Source organism: Apium graveolens, chromosome 1 (genome assembly GCF_009905375.1).
Source record: "Apium graveolens cultivar Ventura chromosome 1, ASM990537v1, whole genome shotgun sequence".
NCBI classification, from domain to species: domain Eukaryota; kingdom Viridiplantae; phylum Streptophyta; class Magnoliopsida; order Apiales; family Apiaceae; genus Apium; species Apium graveolens.
In genome coordinates this window covers 28,359,502-28,369,654 of record NC_133647.1, presented here as the reverse complement: position 1 = coordinate 28,369,654, position 10,153 = coordinate 28,359,502, and the positions used below count along the sequence as shown (strand labels likewise).

At 30.7% G+C, this 10,153-nt stretch overlaps 1 long non-coding RNA gene across 16 annotated transcripts; it reads right to left on the bottom strand.

Moving 5' to 3' along the window:
• Positions 1-526: 526 nt before the first annotated feature.
• Positions 527-7,220, bottom strand: LOC141662088 (uncharacterized). 16 transcript variants are annotated; one of them, XR_012550252.1, is made up of 6 exons: positions 2,784-7,215; positions 2,542-2,705; positions 2,286-2,422; positions 1,781-2,083; positions 1,183-1,289; positions 527-749 (listed from the first exon to the last, which is right to left on the bottom strand). It is a non-coding gene; the product is annotated as an uncharacterized LOC141662088 (long non-coding RNA). The 16 variants fall into 16 exon arrangements; XR_012550258.1 differs by having other exon boundaries at positions 1,183-1,285; XR_012550271.1 differs by having other exon boundaries at positions 527-1,289; positions 1,781-1,851; positions 1,994-2,083; positions 2,784-7,210.
• Between the last annotated feature and the right edge of the window lie 2,933 nt (positions 7,221-10,153).

The following is a 10,153-nucleotide window of genomic DNA, read 5'->3' as shown; positions in this document are numbered from 1 at the left end:
AGACATATCACCATCGGTTTTTAATATAAAACCGATATCTATTTCTTGATGTTCAATTTCTAATGCACATCTATCATTTATATATTATTATAATATGATATTTTTATCAATTTAAAGATATGTTGGATAAGCAATAATATTTCCTTTGACCGATATAATTTAGTTAAAACTGATGTTACTAATACTTTTGACATCAGTTTTTATAATAAAATGATGTTACTAGTAGTTTTAACATCAGTTTTTTTTAAAAAGCTGATTTCTATAGTAGATGAAACCGATGTCTATCATTATAATTAGCATCACTATTTTCTAAGCAAATGTTGTCTAATGTACTCTTTATCATCGGTTTTTTAATATAAAGCCTTTGTCTGTTGTGGTATTTAACATCAGTTTTTCTGGATGAACTGGTGTATATATACTACTAAAACTGATGTTATTACGTTAAATTAACATCATTTTTCATTGAAATAAATGTTACACATTATAAAAATATAGATGCCAAAAAAATTGTCAAAAGAAGAAACTATTAAAATAAAACTCTAATTATCATTACCAAATCAAACCAATCATGTCTTATAACAATGAAAAAACCAAAAACTTGTAATTCTCATAGCTACGCCTATAATATCATTCATACATTGCTTAAACGAATGTATTATGGTCACTGGTTCTTCAGGTATCAATGTAGCTGAGCTGGGTCATTGAGTCCTAAAAACATGGGCATCTGCCTTCCCTAGAGTGTTATTATTCTGCGCATGTCAAGGTCAAAAATCAATTCATCTAATGATAATATCTCCAGCAAATATCAAACAAAGCAGCCAATTAAAAAACCCTTAAACTCTAGAAGAAAGAAAAATTATAAACCTCACTCTCACTACTATGCATAAGAGAGTTCAATTTTAAACCATCCTGAAACTGGGATGGTAGCTCTTGAAGATTGTTCTGAGATTGAGGATCTATAATTTAGTGTTTCTCAGTAGATTCCAGATCCTGAATGAAATTCTGGCTAATCAAACAGAGTGCAAAAAACAACTGAACATCCATTATGGATACTTTGTATTTACCAACTGCCAGATACTTTACACGGGAGAGTCACAACAAAACATACATTATGAGCACAAAAGAAACTTTGTAAGCATTACAAGAATGCAACAAGCCCCAAAATGGTAAGAATCAACTAACACTGACAGATGCTTTTCATATTCTCCGGAAAATTTCATTCACTGCACACAATAATCTTCGACCATTCATCCTGCACCTCCGTTTGACAGTCATTTTGCACCTCCTGTCTAACAGACAAGGCATAACTACAGTGCATAAACTACAGGATGAGATCAGGCTATCAAATTTCGAATAGTAAGTAATATTGCTGCAATTTGTACTAATAGTGTCCGACTCTTTTCCGAGTTCTCCAGACTCTATAGAAATTTAACATTTAAAAAATAAAGCTAAAACTTTCAGGACAGATGGATCACTTAGCCTGATCAGATATACTTGACCGTTTTTCCTTTATTCTAAGTTTTGCTTCTATGTCGTTTTGCGTTGTTTATAGATCAACATTATTATACAAGATCATGTACTCTAAAGACAAATAAATCTGTAAATAACAGTACAGTTCAATTGTAAACACGACCATTTGTCAGACATAAGCTATTTTTCAAGAGAATTAAATGCTTGAATTATAAAATCTTAATGCATCCCTGCAACTCCAGGAATACAACTTATATATGTTCATTGCAGTATGACATGTGAAGTTAATGATGAGGTGAGATAACTGCACCTTGAACAGACTGGAGCCCATCCAACTAAACAGACACTGTCATTATAGCCCAAATCGCATAACTGTGTCACCTATGAGTATTAAACCACAAAAAAAAATCAGGCATAAATACATCAAATCCAAAAGCCAAGTTACAAAAAGAACACAATCACAAGCAAGAACAAAAAACCAAACACACGAGGAATAAACCAGAGTGACCAAAAGAAACCAAACTTTAGATTCACCCAAAATGCTGCACTCCAATTCTTTCTAAGCAACTTGAGCCCTTTAGCGCTTAGTGTACTGAAGAATAGGCTCCTTCACCTGTCACCAAAGAAAAGGCAAATTAAGTCTCCTTAACAGAGTCATCTAATACTTTTTTTCTCAGAAATCAAGTTGATTTCTCACTAATCATTACTTTAACATAAAATGATATGATGGATCAAGATTTTGATTTAGTTTTATGTTCCAATTCTACACTGAAAGCTCTTATCCTAATGCATAAGGATACATAAAGATTTATAACTGTGGGCCGGTTGGGGGCTTTCTCTAAGATGACGACTTGCTACACATAACTGCATCAAACTCGCCACAGTTATCACCATTCCCATTGGTTCTGCCATTTTCAATTCCTTGTGCAAAACTCTCTATTGAAGCTGCTGGCTGCATGATTTAGAGAAGTGAGATTATATGTTTTGTGTCAGAACTCAGAAGACATAGAAAATCAGAAAGCAAAACATTTGTTACTTGGTAAATTTGAAGAAGATGTTGACCAGACAAACCTGAGCTCTGCTTGTGGGGTTCCGAGACTCTTTCATCTTTATAATAATATGGTCATTCCTGATGGATCTGTTCTGATATGTGTCATATTTGCCTATCATTCGAGTAAGATCTGATCCGATTGAGCGAACACCACCAAAAGTAGACAAGTCCCTTTGTTTACTTCCTGGTTGTCAATAGACAGTTAAAATATCAGATCTTTCAGTTCATAATAGAGGGAAAAACATTTTTATCAGTAATGTACCTATTGTTTGAGCTTCAGATTGGTTCAGCTTCCTTTGGGGTTCATCCAACTCCTATCATTATATTGGTTCAGTTCATAATAGTGAAGCCAGATTAAGTTTCATCCACCCAATAAAAGATTCACTATGGTAGTAATCTATACTATACACCGGAAAATCAAAAAGTAGCTCTATTAACAAAAGACATGAACATGCACATATCACAAATTCAAATCCAGATTCATTTATAATATTCATCAAACTAAATTATGATCGAGTATGCACGTCAAGTCATCAACAAATTAGTATTTGACTGGTGTTTAGTAAGCCATTAATGTAATAGAGATGACGCACGGAGGGTAGTTTTTTAATAAGTATCAAAACATAAACATAGTAAAACTGCTTTGTAAAAAATAAAAATCATCAAGATTCAAATAATCTATGGATAAATAACATACAACAATAAAGGCACAACAATCAACGACACCAAACACGTCAAATGGCGGCTTTAGCCCAGTCCGTCCACCCAATCATTTTTCAGAATAGTATTAAACATCAAATTCGCACTCAACGGATTCGCAGCCATAGCTGTCAAAACATAGCACTAGAAATACTCAATATAACATGGACAATTAAAGCAATCACTAAACTAATTAAAAAAATATAAAATTTGGGTTTCAAATTTAAATCCCCAATTCTAAAATTAGGGTTTGAAGCTTACCCAATACAAGTTTTGACCATCGACTTAGATTTAACCTCCATCTTAGCTTTAAACTTAAACTTGAAACTCCTACTTGAACAACCTCCTACGACCCATTAAACTTCGATGAGAGCATAAAAAGAGAGAGAGAGAGAGAGAGATAGAGAGAGGGAGAGGGAGAGAGAGAACGCAGAGAGAGAATTCGAGCAGAGAAAGAGAGATGGATAGCACAGTTGAGCAAAGAGAGAGAGAGATCGAGAGCTGTTCTTCGGTCGACTATAAAGTGAGAGAGGAGAGAGATGAGAGTTTGGATTTGTTTGATTTTATGGCTTATGTTTTATGTTTTAATAGTGTGTGAATTTTAACTTTTAATGTTATGTTGAAAAGTGGGGGAGATATTTGACTTGAAATTTTTTTAAGGTGAAAAATAAGGGGGAAATTTTGAAGAGAGAATGAATTATTTGGTTAAGGGGGGAAACGGGGAGGCGCGCTTAATAAATTTTTTAAAACACACTTATAACATCGGTTGGGCTAAAAAACCAATGTGTACCTAACAAAGAGACATCGGTTGATTAAAACCGATGTAAAAAGCACCTTTTACATCGGTGCCAACAGCAACCGATGTTTAAGAGGCGAGGTCTATTCTACTATTTCTAGTAGTAAGAGGCGATGTTTTTTTGAAACGCTATATTTATTGAAAGAAAGTTACTTTCCAAGAAATTTAGTGGGAGGACTATAGATCTTGATGAAGATCGAGTTGTACAAAATAACATTGGACTATAGTTGGAAAGTGGGCAGGAGGTACATCAAGATGTTCTTGCTTCAGAATCCTAAAAACACATACTGAATTGCCCTTGGTGAAAATTATCTCCTGAATATGTGGAAGCATAACATAAGCATCTGAATGCCTTTAAAAGACTATAATCATGTGGTTTTTCATGAAGAACTTTATATGGACATTTTTGATGCAAAACAGGACTAGGAAGAAGATTAATGATGTAAGTAGCAATCAGTAAACACTCCCTCCAATACTTAAATGGTAATCCTTACTGAAATGTGAGTGCCCTAGAAGCTTCTAATAAATGCCTATGTTTATATTCAACCTTGGCATTTTGTTGACGAGTGTTGACACAAGATCTTTGATGAGAAATACCCAAACCAGCCAGAAAAGGACCAAATAAATGATTGATAAATTCACTCCCAATGTCAGTCCTAACTGATTTGATAGGAGTACCAAAATAAGTAGAAATATAGGAAAGAAAAGTTCTGAAATGATAAAAGACTTGTTGTTTACTAGTTAAGAGAATAGTCCATGTAGCTCTACTACAATCATCAACCAATATCAGAAAATATTTTTGACTAGAAAAAGTGGACACATTTTATGGACCTCATACATCCAAATAAATTAAATAAAAAAACAGAAGTTTCATACGAAATGCTATGTTGAGGAAATCTTAACATAGACTGCTTAGAAATTAGACGAACAGGACAATCTTTAGTACAACTATCAATTTTGTCATCAATTTCAGAAATATGATAAAGTACATTGTGGGGTGCATGACTCAATTTCAAATGTCAAAGCTTAGAAGAAATTACATTGGAAGATACTTGAACTACATTAGTATAAGCCACTTGATTAGGAAGAGAAGTCATGGTTGACGATGCCATTTCGAGAGCACACTGAGACAAGTAATATAAGCCATCTTGTTCAATTCCAGTTACCAGAACTATGACTTCTGGTTCTAAAGCACAATTAGTAGAAGAAAATTTTACTGTTATACAAGAATCACAAGTAATTTTGTTCACTGAAAACAAGTTACAAGTGAATTGAGGAACAAACAACACTTTTTGGAGAACTGGTTTAGAAGTAAGCACTAATGTACCAACTTGTGATACAATGAGAATTTTCTTATTAGGTAAAGCAATAAGAAAATGAATGGATATGGAATGAATATCAATCAATAAAGATTTATCACAACATATATGATTAAAAGATCCATAATCAATAATCCATAAAGGTTTCATAGTGGTGGAAGAATAACTGAGCACAGAATAGGCCAAACCTGCCATATTCAGAGAGGTTATATGATCCTCAAGACTGGAAGAGGTAGATTTCTGAATTATAAACATTGTAATGAGTTGATCCATCTGAGAAACTTGTTGTTGCAGGTACTAGAATATGTGCAGTAAAAACCTGGAGTAGATGCAATAACAGACACTTTCATAGCTTGAGGAAATTTCCCCATAGAAGTTTGATCAGATTGACCAGGTTTACCCCTGCCTCTTCCTCTGGGTTAATACCCAGTTAACTTGAAACAATTCTCCTTGAGATAAAAATCCTTGTGGCAGCAAGAACACTTAAAACTATGTTTCTTAACCTACCTAGCACTCTGATAACCTTATGCAACAGATTTAGAACCATTCCTAGCATTGACTATAAAGGAAAAATTAGAATAACTCCCTTGCCTCTGCTTTTCTTCCCATTTAATCAGAGAAAAAGCCCGAGCCAAAGTAGGAAGTGGGCTCATCATTAAAATTTGCACTCTAGCAGTTGAGAAACTCTCATTTAGCCCCAATTAAAAAATGCAACAATTTCTTTTTCTTCTTTCTATTCTCTTGCAATATGTCTCACTCACACTTACAACCAGATTTTCAAGGAAAATAAGGTCCAAGAGCAGCATATTCATCCCATAAATTCTTCAATCTATGGTAATAAATTCCAATAGATTTATCATCTTGGTCTGAAGCATGAATATCCTTGAGGACCTGATAAACCATATGTCCATTAACACTTGAAAACTGAGCCTCTAACTCTTCCCTAACTTCCTGAATAGCAGTCACAAAGTCCATTCCATTTCTTACCTCATCAGAAACAGTAGTCAAAATCCAACTAATAATCATATCATTCACCCTGTCATATTGATACCTTAAAGAAAAAGATTCTTCAGGCTTAACAACACTAATATTAACAATTCCTAATTTAGTTTTAGCAGATAAACCAATAGTGAGAGATCTCTTCCAAGGACCATATTTTCTGTTCCAGTAAGCTTTTTGGACATCAATATGAGGCCTGGATGATCAAGGTTTTGAAGAAACACTAGATGTGAATAGGAATTAAACTGAGAATTGTTTAGTGAATCATCATTTCCTGGTATAGATGATGTAGAAGTTTGAACTAAATATGGAAGAGTTATGGCTCCAGTACTATTACCGCCAAAAACATTAACATAAGTGTTTTTAGCCATCTAATATCAATAGTCAACTATTGATTTCAACAATCATAAAACTACAGGTAAAACTTCACAAACACAAGAATCAATATGAAATTATGCCAATAAAGTAGATAAAAATAGCATGTTATATAGATCTTCTGAAACAAGACTACGAACACATTGATTCATCAATATAGTAGCGCAATACGTACACAGACTGATCATTTATGTCACAAAAATGTAACGATCTTACTCGAAGTGAAATTTTCTGTGAAATCAACGTCAATTATACGGAGAAAAACCCTGGAAATCAACAATTGCCAATTGATGCTTCAATTTGATGCGGAATTCTCTGATACCATAAAGACTTCATTGAACTCTAGAGTTATGAATACGTATGTACTAATCACTATCTAAACAATATGTACGCATATGTGTAAGTCTATATTGATGAAGAAGAAAGGCACATTCATCTTGAAGAATTGAGATTGTTACTTTGCTTAATCAGGAAGAATCCACTATATGTCTATTTATACTATTACACTGAGTTCCTACAGCTGTCGTTCTATATAACCGAATTAGTTACAAATAAAAGGTCATGCTTGACTAAAAGGTAATACTGACTTATTATTTATACGGGCTAAGTTATTTGCTAAAACTAGTTTAGCTATCTCATTAATTGCATGCTTGCACACATTTTTAAAATTATATTACATAACATCAAATAGACAACTAATGTGGCAAGATTTCATATTATCAAAATACTAAAAAGGTGACGATAGATTTGCTACAATATTAATGGGCCCGTTTCGTTTAGGGTTTCTTAAAAATTATAAACTCAATATTTAAAGTTAAAAAGTGTCATATAAGTGATATGAACACTGTAGTTTATAAGTTATTTAGGCGTTTCGATAATTTTACGTATAAATTAATTATAAGTTGTTAAAGTATTTGATAAATAATAACTTATAAGTTATAATTATTTTAAAAAATATAAAATTTTAATATAATAATTAACTACATGAAAATATTATTAAATATATTCGGTACATTACATAGGTTTTAAGTTAGTACAAATACAGAAATAGAAAATGAGGAAAACTGAAAATGAAATGAGAAACTACCCACTTCTTAACATTTTACTTATGTCATATGAGTTACAGAAATGGGAGTTCATAAACTTTTTCCAAACGGGATGGGTGGACTATCATTCAACTTTTATGACCAACTAGCATAATAGCTACACAGGCTGTTTTCTAGCAATATATCAAATTTTAGCATATAAGGTTTCTGATTTTTTTTTTTGCGACTAATAAATAAAGTATAGTTCCTGAAAATTTAACTAAAATGTACAAAAAATAGCACTGTAAATAATTTATATTCAAAGAATATTTAGACTCTAAAGTGATGATTTATTGTGTTATAATTCTTCTTCTTCTCTTATTTCAGACTTTATGATTATGGTAATAATAAATTTTTTTATTGTACCTATTCTCTAAGTCAAATATGTTATTATTTATAATAATTTGCGTAGTTCATATATATGAGTGTAAGGTGATGTAAAGTTGTTGCATATGATGTAGAAGATATCTCAGCCTACTCACAAATTTCTTGTGTTAAAGTGTCAGTATAATGTTGTTAAATTATTTGTGACGATGTTTAGTTACCAATATATGCATGTCTACTATATATACATGAGATGAAATATGTACTTTAAAGTATGTTATTGGGTGTGGTAGTGTTAATGTCAAATACATATTGTTTTCTAGTAGAAAGACTAGTGTAACATTATTTTAATCATTGTCAACCTTTTTCATATATAAATTCAATAATCATATATATTGGCTTCATGTGCCAATCTTTTCTAAATTCGATAAGATATTCATAAATATTAGTTAATAAATTTCTAATACTTTAATGTTATTATCAAAGAAATAATATGATAATTTATGTGATCAATATAATTACTTTTCATTTTTAACATAAATCAAATATCAGATCATATATTTTAGTATGTATAGAAGTTCCATTCATATATTATAATTTCATATATGAAAATAATTTTGTAATAACATGAACAGTTTTGTACCAAATTAAACAAGCGCCCGAAGTTCTGTGTTTTATTCAAAAAATTTTAAAATCATATATAATTCTAATTATATAAAATAATTTACAATTTACATATCTTTTTTATTAGGGTACTATATAAAATCATTAAAGTCAATTCATTTTTCAAATTACATAATTGTTATTTTTTTTATTATAAAAAAGAAAGATTAACATCTTTCTTTTAAATCCGTATGAATATAAATTGGAACATCAAATTTCCTCTTCAAGAATTCGCCTGTATTAAAATATTACATATACGTAGCTTAAATTTTGATATTACTATATTTTCTTTAACAAAGTGGAATATGTGAAAAAAATAGCTTGAGTACAACGTCCATAACTTTATCCGATCGTTCGATAATGTGAAAAAATATTGGGTACTTTTCATACATCGGGTCAAATCCACGATAAATCACAATAAATCAATCTTATAATTTTTACATATATTATTAATTAAATTGGTCTTATAAAGGTCTCTAACACATTAATCCATGTGGATATAGGTTCTTACAAACACATTATTTCATCGATCCAATGAACAAACTTTCTAAATCTGCTAATTGAGAAATAAACTGCAAACCTGATCGAGTTCTGATAGATTTGTGAAAAATGGTCAAATTTTATGTTTTTTTAAATCGAGTAGATTCTGATGCTAAGTTCAAACTAAGCCTGAATATATTGGTCTAAATCGAAAATCGAATAAATATATGAATTATGTGTACATCTAACACTCCTCAATTTATTCCATAATTGTTGATTTTTTTGATTTTTTTGCGGTCAATCTGGTCAAATAAAAAATGTACTATTATATTTTCCCTTAAAATTATATTACATATACTTTTTATTTTTTATTAAATAAACACACATTATAAACTTTATTTACTTATTTTTCGTATTTGTATGAATATGATTATTTGACATTGTTAACTAATTAATTTAATTCTTATATATAACATTATATTTCTTATCACATTATTTATTAAAGACATGGTATGCCTTAATTTAATTTTATATTTTTTATAATGATAATCTTTACATGTTAAATATTGATCAAAATTATTATTTTAATTGTAACTTTAGTTATTTAGATATATATAGGTAACTAAATTAAAATATATAAAAGGAAAAACATGACAAAAAGTGTTGTTTTATGAATTGTAATAGAAACCTGAAGTTTTACTTTTTAGCGACACATATATTAAAGTTTGATTAAAAACGTGAAAGACATAGTAGTATAGTGATATTGTAGTATGAGAACTAATGGATAGACTGTGGTTCAATTCCCGTCAACAATAATTTTAAATTATAGTAGATATAGGGGAAAATCTGTATTTTCACTAAGAATAAAAAGTCTCATTATTTTTATCTCCAT